The sequence below is a fragment of the Saimiri boliviensis genome, chromosome 7 (genome assembly GCF_048565385.1).
Source record: "Saimiri boliviensis isolate mSaiBol1 chromosome 7, mSaiBol1.pri, whole genome shotgun sequence".
Lineage (NCBI taxonomy): Eukaryota > Metazoa > Chordata > Mammalia > Primates > Cebidae > Saimiri > Saimiri boliviensis.
This window is the reverse complement of record NC_133455.1, coordinates 9,731,407-9,748,103: the sequence shown is the minus strand read 5'-3', so window position 1 is coordinate 9,748,103 and position 16,697 is coordinate 9,731,407. Positions and strand designations below refer to the sequence as shown.

The following is a 16,697-nucleotide window of genomic DNA, read 5'->3' as shown; positions in this document are numbered from 1 at the left end:
CTCGGGAGGCGGAGGCTGCGGTGAGCCGAGATCGCGCCATTGCACTCCAGCCTGGGTAACAAAAGCGAAACTCCGTCTCAAAAAAAAAAAAAAAAAAAAAAATACAAAAATTAGCTGGGCATGGTGGCGCACGCCTGTAGTCCCAGCTACTTGGGAGGGTGAGGTAGGAGAACTACTTGAACCCAGGAAGTAGAGGTTACAGTGAGCTGAGATGGTGCCATGGCACTCCAGCCTGGTGCCTGGCATCAGAGCAAGACTCTGTCTTATAAAAAAAAAAAAAAAAAGGATGAAACCTCATATTAGGACTCCCTTTGGAGATGAAGGCAAAGGCAAGTCTGGTGCTCTCTGAATCTGCCTCCCTATGTTCCTTGGGAGAACACCCAGTGTAACCAGATTGGCAAGCTACTGTTCTGCCAGGGGTTGGCTGGAGGGACAACTGGATATTCCTCTATGGAGAGTAAGCAGGCCCACCTTTGTGCCTGCAGGATGGCGAGGCCCTGGGGGCTCTGGGCAACACCAGCAGCACTGGCAGACGTTCCACAGGTTCCTGGCCTGTACACCATCTCCTTCCACGTGGCCCATCACAGAGCAGGAGCCCTGTGCAGAGGAGAACAAGGCATGTAGCTAAGCGCTGGGTTAGCGTTCTCCATGCTGCTATTTTGTAATGACCCAAACAGCTCCTGGCTCCTGGATGCCTGGCTCCAGGGCCCACTGTGTGCCTGTATTTAGATGCCTTTTCGTGTGGGCGCTGTTCCAAGTCCTACCCACAGCCTCTCAGATCCCATAGCTGGTGCACTACACTCAGGAAGCCCTTCCAGCTGAGGAGAGAGATGCACAGGTGTGACAGGCACTGACAGCCTGGGAGGCCTATTCCCAGGGGCAATCACAAGACTTTTAGAAAGCACTGAAAAAGGCAGTACCCTGTAAGGCCAACTCTACATCCACAGAAAACACCACTGACAGGTGTGCAGGCACCCATGCCTGGGGGAAGTAAGAATCGCAGGTGACATGTGCACAGCCTTACCAAGGACTCCACAGACACCCACTCCTTTCCTCCACATGACCACATGCAGTAAGGACTAATATGGTCTGCATTTCACAGATAAAGAAACTGAGGTGCAGTAAGGGAGGGGACTTGCCCAAGGGGTCCCAGGCAGTTAGCTTCTGGAACCCACATTAACCACCACACTATACAATTCTCCATGCAGATAAAACAATGTGCAACATAAAATGCTGCAGCCTCTCTGGAAAAGTCTGGCAATTCCTCAAATATGTTCAACATAGAGTTACCATATAACCCAGCAATTCCACTTGTACGTATATGCACAAAGAAATGAAATGTGTCCAATAAAAACTTGTACACAGGCTGGGCGGGCACTGTGGCTCACACCTGTAATACCAACACTTTGGAAGGCCGGGGCAGATGAATCACCTGAGGTCAGGAGATTGAGACCAGCCGGACCAACATGGTGAAATCCTGTCTCTACTAAAAATACAAAAAAAATTAGCTGGACATGGTGGTGGATGACTATAATCCCAGCTACCTGGGAGGCTGAGACAGGAGAATCGCTTGAACTTGGTAGGCAGAGGTTGCAGTGAGCCGAGATCATGCCATTGCACTCCAGCCTAGGCAACAGAGTGAGACTCCGTTTCAAAAAAAGCAAAGGAATGCAGCACTGACACATGGTACAAATGAACCCTGAAAACACCATGCTGAGTGAAGAAGCCAGACACAAAAGACCACATAATGTATGACTCCATTCATACGAAATGTCCAGAAAAGACATTAGCCATTCTTCTTCTCTATGAGAGAAGACTGAGACCCAGTCAGACTCACCTGAGGCAGGAACAGCCTTTAATGTCACCCTTTCCACTGTGCTTCTATAACTCCAAGGTTCCTGGTTCCAGAAGCTTTTCCTGATTTCACATATGAAGGAACTGATCGTCCCATGTGCCCCACTGCCCCACACATATCCCACACTGACAATGATCGGAGAGCTCTGCCGGCCAGGTGCACAGTCACCTTTCCCAGGCAGCTCCAAGTGCCAGGAGCCATGACCACTCCTATTTGTTTTAGCAAAGGCACATTCTTTATTAAGCACCTAATAAGTGTCTGACACAGTGCACAGGTGCTCTGTACTGGTTTTCTTATTTGTTTTCTTTCCTTTGGTCAAAGTCTTTTCAAACCTAAGCCATTTTGGGGAGATGCTTTAATGTTCCAGAAACACACACTTATGACCTCAAATGTACCCTTGCAGTGGGACATAGCATGGGTTGACCCTGGGCCAACCTGTGATGCAGGATAAGGTCTCTCCTGCCGAGATGCCACCTCCCCACTCCTATCTCATCTCACTGTCATCAGCTTATCCTGCTTCTTGGTTCCATTAATAAATGTATCCACAGTGAAGTATCAAAGAGTGAATGCCACATATTTCCCAAGAGTATTTATCATTTGAATGAAAACTAGAAAGAGAGAGATGCTTGACTAAAAGGAATAAGGGACCAATGGTAAAATTTCAGGCACTGGAGGGAGAATGGAAAAAGGGTTCTCCTTCCCAAGCCCCTCAAAGCACAACCCTTATTTATTTTTACCTCCAGCACATAGTGCAGCTCAGGCACATAGAAAGTGTTTAGTACATGTTCATCACGTGTTAAGTGGCCTACCTAAAGCCACTCCTCCTGTCTGGGAACCTGACCCCTAGACAGCTCTAATGCATGCTCCATGGGGACAAACCATCAAGCTCCCTTTTCCTGGGTGTGGTGGAGTGAATCCTAAAACCCACCACCAGTCTGGCATGGTGGCTCACAACTGTCATTCCAGCACTCTGAGAGGCCAAGGTGGGAGGATCACCTGAGGACAGGAATTTAAGACCGGCCTGGGCAACATCGCAAGATCCCGTCTCTACATAAATTAAAAAATTAGCTGGGTGTGGTATGCATCTGTGACATGCAAGTTCGAGACTGCAGTGAGCTAAGATCACACCACTGTACTTCAGCCTGAGTGACAGAGTACCATCTTGTCTCTAAGACAAATTCTTTTTTTGTTTTTTTAATTGAGACAGGGTTTCACCATCTTGGCCAGGCAGGTCTTAAACTCCTGACCTAGTGATCTACCCGCCTCGGCCTCCCAAGACAAATTCTTAAAAATAATACTGCCCATCACTAATTTGGGGACACAACCTAGACACAGCACTCAACCTCGGTTGTCACAGAACTCTGTCTACTCCTGAGAACTGCCACAGAAATGCAAGGAAGTCCCCGGCAAGGTGTGTTAGAATACTGCTGTGTTGAGCTACTTAAGGGCAGAGAGCTACTCTCCAGTTTCCTCACGATCTCCGCTCCCACGTCCAGCCTCAGAAGACACCAAGAACTGGCCTTCTTCAAGGACATGGGGCTAGCCCAGCCAGGCCTCAGCCTGCCTCCAGCAGCCCAGCCCTGCCTGCTCCATCCCTGGGTACTGTGTCCTTAGCCATGTCCTGTAATCACCTGTGAGCACCAGGGCATTCACCAGAGCAGTCGAGAATGCTTTCCCAGGGCAGCCCATACATCAATCAATGGAAGTAACTTCCAAGTTGTCATTCCTCAACAATACATTTTCTGTGATGGGGAAAGATGGAGTTAAAAGACTGAAAGAAAAAGCAAACTAGATTTCCCTCTCCTTTGCTCTATAGATTCAGTTCCTCTCAAGAGAGCAAAAGCAAAATATTTCCCTCCCATCCCCCACAGGCAGCCCTCATGCTGAGGAGTGTAAAGACGACACCCGATTCTTCCCATGCTGAGCTGGGAAATTCACAGGTCTCATTCTGAATCCCACCAGCCACAGGAAACCTTAAAGCCTGTCATTAGAGCAGCCTTGCACACACACACACACACACACACACACACACACACACACACACAAATACCAGCTTTCTTCACAAAGAAGCATATGGAAGTCAACCGATGCAATGCAAGGCCACCCTGTAATGATCAAGCTAAATGTATGGGTCCTGCGGGTTTAAGGAAAACCTGTTCTTGGTGACACAGTTACCTATAGGGCAGTCAGATCTCAGCCCCCACCAACCTTCCTTGCCTGCTGTATTCCAAGAGACTGAATCATGAATTTGTTTGTTTAGAGACAGGTCTTACTCAGTTGCCCAAGCTGGAGTGCAGTGGTATAATCATAGCTCCTTACAGCCTTGACCTCCTGGCCTAAAGCAATCCTCCCGCCTCAGCCTCCTGCATAGCTGGAACTATAGGTGCACATCATCACACCTGGCTAAATGAATCACGGATTTAAACAAACCACCTTGGTAGACACAAGGCCTCTGGTTTGTGTTCCCTGGGGCATCTGGCAGTAGAAGAAGTTGTTTTAATGACTGTCCTTAGAGTGATGATCCCCTGACCTTGGCCAGTTCCCTGCATTTGCCTCAAACATGAACCTATGACCCTGACCATACAGGCTTCCTGGGTTTGCTCGTCTGTCTTCCTTGAAGTGTTACTTCCTTGACAGCAAGACTCTCTTATTTGCTCGGGCCTGACACTCCATGGAAGCTTGGCACGAGCCAACTGAATAATGCACAGGAGCACTGACTTTGATCTGCCTAACATTGTCAAGACTGCAGCCCAGCTAAGGTCAAAATGCTGGCCCAGAGAAAGCTGCTGAAGGCCCGGAGGGCCAAGAATCCTCAGCTCGCAAAGGCTCAGGCTCCTGCTGGCCAGTGGAGGCTTCCACCCTGGCCACTGTGGGTGCTGCTAGAACCCTGCGGCTTGGCTCTGGGACCCTGGGGCCAGCCCTTCTTCCCTTGGCCCTCAGCCTCACTGGAACCATTCATTGTTTCAGCTGCAAAAACATTGAACCTGCATTCCAGAAGCCCAAATCTTGGCTTTGCAACTAGCCATCTTGTCATGGGACTTTGGACAAGTCACTTCTTTTCTTAGGCTTCAGTTTTCCAGTGGGTTACATGTAAAGTTTGGCTCAGATGACTTCTTGCATCTCTCCAAGTCCACAAGAACCTTCTTTTTTTTTTTTTGAGACGGAGTTTCGCTCTTGTTACCCAGGCTGGAGTGCAATGGCGCGATCTCGGCTCACCGCAACCTCTGCCTCCTAGGTTCAGGCAATTCTCCTGCCTCAGCCTCCTGAGTAGCTGGGATTACAGGCACGTGCCACCATGCCCAGCTAATTTTTTGTATTTTTAGTAGAGACGGGGTTTCACCATGTTGACCAGGATGGTCTCGATCTCTCGACCTCGTGATCCACCCGCCTCGGCCTCCCAAAGTGCTGGGATTACAGGCTTGAGCCACCGCGCCCGGCCTAAGAACCTTCTTTTAAGCAAAGGGCACCCAATGCCTCAGAATTCCTCTAGGTTCCACCTTTAGAACACATCTAGGGCTCACAACCCCTACATACCCACTGCCTTTCCCTATTGCAGTCATTTCCCCACAGTTCCCTAGCTTCCTCCCTTCCTCCCATCCAGCCTGCTCTCATCACCATAACCAGAAACCATCCTTTTAAAGCACAATTCGGATCCTGACCCTCTACTGCTCAAACATTTCCAAAGCTTCAGGTCACTCAGAGTCAGGGTCAAAGTCATGATACAGCCTTCAAGGCCCTGCTCCATCGGGGCCCTCAATATTCTCTGACCTCCTTCCTGCTTCTCTTCCCCTCACTCACTCACTCTAGTTTCTTGAACATCCTGGACAAGCTCCTGCTCCAGGGTCTTTGTACAGGCTGTCTCCACTGCCTGAGCGTTTCTCCCTGAGCTACCGTCCTGACTCACTCTCCACCTCCTTCAGGCCTTTGCTAACGTCCCCAACTTGGGAGGCCTTCCTTTCCCCTGCTTCTGCAGCTCTGATCACCATCTGATGTGCTTACAGGTTTTACTGCCTATTTGTCTACTGAGTGTCTACCCCCACTAGAATACAAGCCCCAGGAGGGCCAGAAGTTTTTAACATTTTATCACATCTTTAGGCCCAGCTCCTAGAATAGTAGGTACTCACTAAATATGTGGGGAAGGAATCGCTACTGATCCACTGAGGGGTCAATCGTGCTGCTGAAATGAAGAGTCTTAAGCTATTCAAGCCCCTGGCTTGAATGGCGCCATCTCAGGAATCCTTCTGAGAATTCCAAGCTCTGAACACTGTCTCCAGGAACAAAAGTGATTGTTCCGGGCAGGGTTCACATCTCAGGAAGTGTGTAAAGAAACAAAGAAAGGAAGTGACATAGGGGACATCAGGTCCAGAAAGTTTCTGCTGACGCCACCTGTCTACTGGGAGGCATGGGGGCTCAGCGCATATGGAAATGCCTCCAGGCACCTAAAGCGCTGAACCCTCACGCTTCCAGCTGCCTCCTTGCAGGCAGGATGAGGTCACCAACATGAGTACACTGGACACCCACCATGGCAAAGTACTGGAAATGAACCGAAAGCGGGGGCTCTGTATCAGAGCCAAAGAAAGGCAGAAACAAAAGGAAGAAGGAAAAGAAAGGTGGTGAGAAGGGGTTTCCCATGCTGAGAACCTACAGGCAGAGATCCAGAGAAGCCCCCAGCTCCAGACCACCATGGCCAAGACAGCAGGGCACCCGGCCTCACATGCCCTCAGGTAGGCCAGGCCAGCTTCCTTCCTGGTTCTGCCTGTCCTGAAGAGCACAAGTGAAACAGACCCATGCCCGTCCCCCTGAAAGCATGACATGTTTGCGTGAACCTCAAAAGGTAACCAAAAGCATCACCCAGAAACACAATCGTCTTGCCACAGGCCCCCTGCTTCCTCTCTTCACCCCAGCTAGCCTTGTCTCACCAAGGCAGTCAGAAAACATCCATCTGAAGCACAATTCAACACAAGCCAGAGGAATGCAGGCTTCTGCCACCTGGTTGAATGTAAAATATATTCTGGGCCAGGTGTTATGGCATGTACCTGTAGTCCCAGCTACTCAGGAGGTTGAGGTGGGAGGATTGCTTGAGCCTGGGAATTCAAGGCTGCAGTGAGCCATGATCACACCACTGCACTCCAGCCTGGGTGACAGAGCAAGACCCTATATCTAAAATAAGTAAATAAATAATTCCTTTAAAAAATAGAAAAAGTACTGCACAGCAAAAGAAACAGTCCTTAGAGTGAATTGGCAACCAACAGAATGGGAAAAAAATTTTGCAATCTACCCATCTGACAAAAGGCTAATATCCAGAATCTACAAAGAACTAAAACAGATTTACAAGAAAAAAACAAACAAGCCCATTCAACAGTGGGCGAAGGATATGAACAGATACTTTACAAAAGAAGACATATATGAATCCAACAAACATATGAAAAAATGCTCATCATCACTGGTCATTAGAGAAATGCAAACTAAAACTACATTGAGATACCATCTCACGTCAGTTAGAATGGCAATCATTAAAAAATCTGGAGACAACAGATGCTGGAGAGGATGTGGAGAAATAGGAACACTTTTATACATTGGTGGGAGTGTAAGTTAGTTTAACCATTGTGGAAGACAGTGTGGCGATTCCTCAAGGACCTAGAAATAGAAATTCCATTTGACCCAGAAATCCCATTACTGGGTATATATCCAAAGAATTATAAATCATTCTATTATAAGGACACATGCACATGAATGTTCATTGTGGCACTGTTTACAATAGCAAAGACTTGGAACCAACCCAAATGCCCATCGATGACAGACTGGTAGCACATATACACCGTAGAATACTATGCAGCCATAAAAAACGATGAGTTCGTGTCCTTTGTAAGGACATGGATGAACCTGGAAACCATCATTCTCAGCAAACTGACACAAGAACAGAAAATCAAACACCACATGTTCTCACTCATAGGCAGGTATTGAACAATGAGAACACATGGACACAGGGAGGGGAGCACTACACACTGGGGTTTGTGGGGGGAAACAGGGGAGGGACAGTGTGGAGTGGGGAGTTGGGGAGGGATAACATGGGGAGAAATGTCAGATACAGGTGATGGGGAGGAAGGGAGCAAACCACACTGCCATGTGTGTACCTATGCAACAATCTTACATGTTCTTCATATGTACCCCAAAACCTAAAATGCAATTTTAAAAATCATTTTGAATAAAATAAATAAATAAATAAAAATTAAAAAGGTAAAAAAAGGAAGAAAAGAAAGTACATTCTCAGGAAGACATGCTGCACCAGAACAAACAAGACAAATGCAGGGATGGGTCCCCAGAGCTCCGGGGAACGGAACGGGAAGAAGAGGAGGGCTGAGAAGAGCCAACAATTTCTGGCTGAAGCCCCACGTACTGAGCAGTATTGGGTGTGTGGCAAAGAACCACCTCGAAAAATGAAATACAGACAGAAGCAGTCAGGAGGAGCGCAGGTGACAGAGCTGGCTAGAGCATGACATCGATCATCAGATTGTGCCCAGCTCTCTACCAACCTCTGTGGGGACAGCAAAGGAGCTGAGAAGGAACTCTCTGCGGAACTCAGGGCAGCATCTTTGCTCCAGGGCATGAGGGCACTCAGCCCTCTACTTCCTCTCCATAGTCTCCCCATGCTCTGGGCTCTCTGGGCTGCAGCCTTCTAACATTCCAGACTTATCACAGACCTAAATGCCGCAGAGACAGACAGGCTTATGTTCCCACGTGGGACTGGGGCTGCCTGAGAGGAGGGACTAGGAAGCAAGGGCCCTGTGGCAGGTAGGGCTCCGCTGCTGCACAGGGTAGAGAGAAGCCCTTTCTTAGCCTGGGACACCACTTCATCCAAGGGGCTGGAGGTGGGGTGGGGGACAGCATGGGGAGGTAGGGACGTGCCCTGTAGAGTGTGTGTCATTGCTTCTGTGGTCTGAGGCCCTGCCCATGTCATCAGCTCTCTTTCTCCTCAGGAGACAGTGACCTTTAGAGCCTGTCACAGAGACAATGGCAGGAAGTGCCCCTCCCTGCCTGAGCCACGGGGAGTCCGGAAGGAAGCCACTGCCTGGGCCCCCGACCCTCCCCGCTGAGCTCCCACCCCAAGGGACACAGAGGCTCATGGTAATGCCAGAAGCTCTGTTCACCAGCACCAAATGGCAAATGTTTTCAACTGTGGGGGCTGAGGGCAAATGTTCTCCCTGCTGGGACCCTCCTCTTTAAGGCAGACTCCTGTGAAAGACAGCCAGGCAGTACTAGGAGACACAACCCCAGCTACCCACCACCTGCCACCCCCACCTTCTGGAAGGAAGGGCTCCGGGTTCCTCCACAGCAAGGAGCATTTCTAAAAATAAACCCTGGTCCTTGAGCCCTTTCCTTTTTCAGTCCCCTGTGGAGGAGAGAAGAGAAGGAAAGATCTTGTTCTCAGCCAACTCTGGGGAGGGTGGTGCTACCAGGGTCCGGTGGTCACTATGCCACAAACTCCCAAGGGGGCTGCAGAGGCATGGAGGGGCAACCCTAATCATCCTCACATGGGACCTGCCATTTTCTCAGTCTGGGTGAGTTTCAGGAAAAGCACCTAAAAGTAGCACCAGTTGTCTAGTCCAGGATCTGGGGGGAAAGGATAGGGACCAAAGGCAAGTCTCCCACGTTACAGGACTCCCAGGCCGACAGCAGACACAGACACTTACCAAAATATTTCCGGGAAAAGGGTACCAAGAATGCTATCTGAGGTCCAAGCAGTATGCCGTGACAGCACAGAGGAAGGAAGAAGAGGCTAATGTGGACCCAGGCCTCGCAAAGAGCTTTAGAGGAAAGGAGCTATTGGAAATGGGCTTGGAAAGGGAAACAGGAACCTGACAGAGGTGGGAGGAGAGAACTTCAGGACGCTAGAACTTCATAAGCAAAGCTTGAAGAATGTACCAGGCTATAAACCAGATGCGGGCAGGGACACCTGTCTGTTTTGTTCACAGAGGCATCTCTGGCAATTGGAAGAGTCCCTGGTGCACACTAAGTAACAATAAATACTTTATGGGCAAATGAGTGAAGCAGAATAATTCCTAAGGACATTTTAGGTCTAAGTGAGGACCTCCGGATGAGGTAGGCTGCAAGGCCATGGTCTCTCCAAAGTCACTGCACTCTAGAATGCAGTTGTTAAGAAGGAATAGAACTTCCTTCCTGTAGGAAAGGAGACAGGAGGCCAAGGCTGTGTTGAAGCACGGTCCCTCAGAGCAATGTCAGTGCTGAGGCCATGCAGGGCAGAAGAGCTCTCACTGGGTCCTGCCTCGACTTGGCAGCCAAGACCATTGGCAACAGGGCAACCACGAGGCCCCAACTCCACAGAACCAGAGTGACCCTTGGAGAAGCTGAGCGCCAAGGCTGAGTGTTACTATGTGCCCTCCCTTACACCCACCCCCAGCAGCTGGGACACCTTGGAAAGTGAATTAAAACAAAACAGAAAAACAAAAAATACAACATAGCACTCTCTCTTCTTAGCACTTGGAGGCCTTTTCACAGCAACTGAAAAGAATGAGCAATTAGAGAAGAAAATAGCCCACGATGCCAGCCAGGAACTATGGAGCCAGAGGCAACTTAAGAGGCCCCATCACAACGAGCCATGTCTTCCCAGTGAGGATAGGGCAGCCAGAGAAGGGAGGGGACTTACCTACTTACCTGAGATCAGACACCAAGTGATGGTTGAGCATGGGCTGAACCAAGGGCCCTGTGAATCACAGGCTGAATTTGGAAAACCATACCATGTGCTTCCAAGTCAAGACTTGGGGTCCAATCCCAATCCCACCACTGACTAGCTGTGCAACCTTGAGCTGATTGAGCCTAGGCTTCCTGTGTAAAAGGGGACCCCAACAGGCACTGCTTGTGGTTACTGTGGGACTTAGCCCCAGGCAGCAAGGGCTGGGTATATTAAACCTACCCCTACTAGCATCCTCACCTCGGCTTTGCTAGCTTCCCTTGATGGAACATCCATCCTCCGTGTCTCCAAAGCTGAAACTAGCTGACGAGTGCACAGGGAGAAAGATTCATCAAAATTTAGGAAAAAAAGAAGGAAAAATCACTTTACCTCCTGTTGTACCCAACAAAGACCTTGGCATGGAAAATGAGGCCAAGGCCAGGACTTGTGCCTGAGACTCAGAAACATGAAACGTAAAGAAGCCTGGGAGGCCAGGGACTCCTACTGTCTGCAAGGGGTAGGAGGGGAGAGAGTGCTACTCCCTGGGCCATTCGGTCTCTAGACCTGGCACTCTCTGAGGCTCAAGACAGAGGCTCAGGCCCGCCTTCCACTCGGCCTTGGTTTCTCACTGTAGGAGTGTACCCAGAGGGATGGTACAATAAAAAACACACTCATGCTTGTTTCTGGGCCACTGACCATGACTTGTGGGCAGTTGAGCGAGGCAGCACCCCGGCCTCTGCTCTCTGCCAAGGCCAGGGAGTAGCCACAGCCTAGGCTTCTCAGCCAAGGCAAGGAAGAAGCAAAACTCCTGCCTGTCCTGTTCCATGTACTAAGGGTAGAGTAAGCCAAGCTGAGCCTTAAGAGCAAACAGAAAAGAGCCACCCTGGGGTGCTCTATAAACAGGAGAATAGCAGCCACTGGGCCTCAAAGGCCGACCCACGGAGTTTTTATCGTATTTGGAATTGAAAGCTGCCAGAGGCAGAACATCGGTCTTTCCTATTTAGTGAAGAGAAGGCAATATTTGCAAAAGCATAATCAATAAATACAATCTACTCCACATTAATCAGATAAAGTCAGGTTTTTAGTGTTTTTTTAAGAGATGGGGTCTCACTGTGTTACTCAGGCTAGAGTGAAATAGTGTAATCATGGCTTACTGCAGTGTTGAACTCCTGGGCTCAAGTGATCCTCCCACGTCAGCCTCCCCAGTAGCCGGGACTATAGACATATGGCACCTCACACAGTTAATTTTTTTTTGTTTTAATTTATTTATTTTTTGTAGAGATGCAGTCTCACTATGTTGCCCAGGCTGGTCTTGAACTCCTGACCTGCAGTGATCCTCCTGCCTCAGCCTCCCAAAGTGCTAGGATTACAGGTGTGAGCCACTGCTCACAACAACAGTCCAGTTTTCAGGGGAAAAAGGAAACAGCAATAAAGTCTCTGTACCCTCAAACTTCAAAGGCCAGGGTAGCCTGCAGGGCCCCAGCTCTGGGAGGTAAGGTGCCGTTACCCGGGTGGATGGCCTTACCTGTGGGTCTGAGGAGGCTCCACTGATGTCCCTGTCACAGGAGGAGAGATGCGTCCCTAGGCTCACAGAAGGGTGTTGAAGACCAGAACACAGGTGCCAGCATCCTGCAGGGAGAAGCACAATGGGAAAGGAGGTGAGATACCTGGACTTGGATCATCCACACCAATCCAACCGGGAGACCCACAGTGCCAATGGCCCAAGAGGGTTGAACAGGGGACATGCGACTAAAGGTGTCTCCATTTTACAAAGGGACCCAGTCCAGTACACATTCAGGCAACAAGTTCCTAAGTCAGAATTGGTGACAGATATACCCCAACATTGCCTGGCACCCCTTCTACTTAGGAAAACCGCTTAGGGAGCGGGAGCTGAGACCAACAGCACACACCACAAGTCATCTTATTTCACAAGTCCCTTGGAGCTCTGTCTCAAACCTTGATTTTCACTCATGAACCCCACTGGGACTGGTAGTCTTCAGACCACAGAGGGGAGGCTGGAAAATGAGACAATGCAGGAAGAAGACTGGGAGACACTGCCAGAGAGGTTGGCATCCTGATCCTCGTTCAGGGGTGTGGTCACCATTGTGGGGTGATGCAAATGGTTTCTAGCCTTCCAGCAAGTCCCTCCAGCTGAGCAGAGTGTGATCTGATTACCCAGAGGCCAGAGACAAGCAGTCAAAACAAAATGAAAAAAGTGGAGAAATGGATTTCCAAAGAGTCCCAGGTCCAACAGCCTCGGAGGCAAAATCAGGTACCACTGAAGCCACCACCCAACCCAGGGCTCCTACAGGGACCACAGACAAGGTGGTAGCCTACGTAGCAGCACAACACACATTCTCATTTGCCTGACACATACAAGCCTCCTGCCTCTGGGCCCAGAGAGCAGGTAGCAGCCTACAGGGCTCTCCAATGACCATGCCAGAGAGGCCGCTTATCTCCTGGCTATGGAAGTTGAGAGTGTTGCAGGAACTGATGCCCAATTCCAGGGCAACCCTGCTTTAAGAGCTGAGGACAGGCATGGTGGGGGTCTCCTCAGATGCTAGTCCATGCCCACTAGGGGCAAGCGTGGCCCTAACAAAGAGGAATGGAATGGTGGCTGGGATAGCAAAGTTATCGACTGCCAAGTGAGCGGCCAGACAGTAAGAGTCCGAGGAGGGAGAGAGTGGAATAGGGGAGGTGTGAAGATAGCTAGCAATGCACAGCAGTGGGAGGTGTGGTTGCAGGGAGGAGGCGGCTCTTCACGCATCCAACCCCGCCACCTACACCGCATCCTGCATGCCCGCCCCTGTGCAGGCTCCTCTGTGGGACTGAGGCTCCACCGCTGTCCTGCCCCAGCCCCTTGTCTCCACGGCTGCATGTACATACCCACCTACACACTTGACCCCTGAAACAAATGAAACAGCCTGGGAACCCACAGCAGAGTGGATACAGGTCCCAGCCCTCCCAGTGACCATAAGCAAGCTGGCCTTCCAGCCTCACCTCCACATGCCACCATAGGCCACAGCTGAGGCCAGCTACTCTGAAGTCTCCCCATGTTCGAGGTGAGGAAAGCTCCTCTTCGAGGTGAGGGTTTGCCACGGTAATGCACCCGTCAATGGAGAGCCAGATTTGGTAGGCCAGTCCTGCTCCAGCCTACCACAGCACTTCTTGCAGGGTGAGAAGGGCAGTGGTGACTCACACCCCGCAGAATTAGATCCACGGGGGTCACAACAAAAAAGCACTCTTGGAATGTAAAGAGGGGCACTGCAGGGAATTAGGTTTCTGACTAAAAGTATTAAAAGTGAATGTAGGGTCAGGCTAAGGAGCCAATCCAGCAGGCAGCTACTTGAGGAACAGACCTCTAGCGGGAGGGGGCTCAAAACATCCCTGGAAAGAAAGAAAAATGTGCTGCTGGCTAACTCAGGTTTCCTGCAGTGACCCCTCATATAAATGGTAAACAGTGAGTCTGTCCACTGCCCTAAGGGGACATGGAAAGTCACAACAAAACACAACACAATGCCTCGCTGGGGTTTGTTGCATGTAATGTATGTTTCACACAGGTGTAGTCACAGTCCTGGGGGGGAGCAGGGCATCCAAGACCAAATAATACATCGTGTTGCAGTTTCCCAAGAACAAATGTCATTTTATTTCTTTAAGTTTTAAATCTAAATCTTATACTTCTTGAATTATTTGGAAAACTGCAGGTGAAAGAAAAACAAAACAAAAAGATCCCTTAGAGGACAAGAACAACAGAGTCAAAAAAGCTTTCCTAAAAAATTTTTCAGATCCTTGACTCTGTTTCAGTCCATGGAAGTGAATTACCAAGTGAATCTGTTTCTCTATATAATTCCTATTAATAGAATATCAGTCTCTCCTCATCCCCACTAAATAAATGTCAAACACTTAAAGAATACCAGTTTGATGAGGTGCCAGCTACTAGCCTGCCCAGACGTCCACATGTCTCAGGCTGGCCCCTGTGGAAAGTATAAGTTCCAAATGAGTGGGTAGTACTGCCGAAGTTAAACACTGCTGTCTCCAGCCTCCGTTGACATGGCGACCATGAGGCAGGTGGCTAAGAAATGGGTAGAGAGAGACCCATACGTATGGTAGGTAGCACCATGGCAAACTGTCCAGAGTGCTGACAACAGACCATGGCCTCTGACTCATCTGGAGGCATGGTTTCTAATTTTTTTTAATTTAGATATAATTCACATGCCATAAAACCTGCCCTTTTAGCCAGGTGCCAACTTGTAATCCCAGTACTTTGAGAGGCTGAGGCAGGAGGATTCATTTGAGCTCAGGAGTTCAAGATAAGACTGGGCAATATAGTGAAACCCCATCTTTACAAAAATTCATAAATTAGCTGGGTGTGGTGGCACATGTCTGTAACCCCAGCTATTCAGGAGGCTGAGCTGGAAGGATAACATGAGGCTGGGAGATCAAGGCTGCAGTGAACGGGGTGATCCCACCACTGCACTCCATCCAGCTTCAGTGACACAGCAAGACAATCTATAAACTCAACAAAATCCCACCCTTTCAAAGTGTATAGGTCAATGGTTATTAGCCTACTTACAATGTCGTACAACCATCACCACTATCTGATACCAGAACATCTTCATCACAAAACTTGTATCCATAAGCAGTCATTTCCCATCCTCCCCTCCTCCCTGCCCCTGGCAACCACTAATCTTTCTGCTTCTATGGGTTTGCCTATTCTAGATATTTCATATAAATGGAATCATACAATAGGTATCCTTTCGTGTCTGCCATCCTTCACTCAGCATAAAGTTTTTGAGGTTCTCCAATGTTAGAGCATGTGTCAGTACTTCATTTATTTTTATGATGGAGTAACATTCCATTATATACACCATACCTTGTTTATCCATTCATCCATAGATGGACATCTGGGTTGGTTCTACCTTTTTGCTATTGTGAATAAGTGCTACTGTGAACATTGCTATACAAGTTTTTGTATGGATATTTGTTTTCAGTTCTTTTGGGTATATACCTAGTTGTTCCTAATTTTTAAATAAGATAACATCACTTAATTTAAGACAAATAATGCATCTATATTTTGAAAACTTTGAAAACTCAAAGGATAAAATTGGTAGAGGGTAAAAGTGAGTTTCTCTCTTATCCCTGTTCCCCAGCACCCAGTTCCCTGTCCAGAGGCAAATTCCAGTTTCTGGCTAACCCTCCCAGAGACCGCCTATACATAGACACCCTGCTTTATTTTAAAGACAGCTTGCATGGGAGGAACTTGGCAACTAGATCAGGCTGGAATCAGGCCGGAATCAGCCCAATAATGCCGGGGAAGGAGCACAGGACAACTGCCATCTCTGCCCTTTGTCCCAGTATGCCCCTTGGAAAGCCTTGTAGCCTAAAAGAGACCACAGAACTGGGTGGCAAGAGGAGTCCTGGCGGTAAATGGGTTCTAAAATGTGGCCCTCCATTTCCCAGCTTTGAGACCTCACCCAAGCAAGCTGCTTAAGCTCTCTGGGACTCGGTTTCCTGATCTAAAAAAAGAGTGCATACTGGTACCTACTTCATAGAATGGCTTAAGAGTCGATGAGCTCACAAAAGCAAGTGCTTAGCACCATGCCTGGCACACAGTTTAAGTGCTCAGTGTTTTGCTGCTGCTGTGATTACTACCGCTGCTTCACCTCACTGAGCTGATCTTCAGCTTCCTCCTCAGGAAAATGAAGGAAGGCATGTCCCAGGTATAGTTACGTTGTAGACCCGAGATCCCTGCATGAGGGCCAGGAGTGCTATGGCCTCTGAGCAGTGGGGCCTCAAAGTCAAATGGCTGAGCTGTGTCTCCAGCTCCCCACATGCTGCTCCAGGCCCCTCTGAGGCTAGGTCTCCATCCTCTCACCCACCCACCTCCCTGTGTTCTCTTAAGAACAGCTCCGAACACTCCATCACCACCCAACATCCCACAGGCCGAGAGGAGGAGCTGGCATCGTGGACCCCATGCCTTGGGCAGCCTGGCTATCTGGATTTCTTGTTTCACGATCCTACTCCCCTTCCCTTCCAGCTTCTTCAACAAACACTCTAGTCCAGAGCTGAGCTTCCCTTTCAGAAGCCCAGACTATTGGAGACAGCAGGGAAACCCTCAGAGACCTTCAAAGTGAAGAGACCTCCAGCGAAGGC

At 49.2% G+C, this 16,697-nt stretch overlaps 1 protein-coding gene across 15 annotated transcripts in view; it reads right to left on the bottom strand.

Moving 5' to 3' along the window:
* Positions 1-16,697, bottom strand: part of PITPNM2 (phosphatidylinositol transfer protein membrane associated 2) — a 167,447-nt gene that overhangs the window by 116,182 nt on the left and 34,568 nt on the right. For 12 of the 15 annotated variants that reach the window (XM_074402092.1, XM_074402087.1, XM_074402088.1 and 9 more), the window contains one exon: positions 12,070-12,173. The gene's annotated coding sequence lies outside the window, so the exon portion shown is untranslated. The other 3 variants (XM_074402091.1, XM_039471555.2, XM_039471563.2) reach the window with 3 other exon arrangements.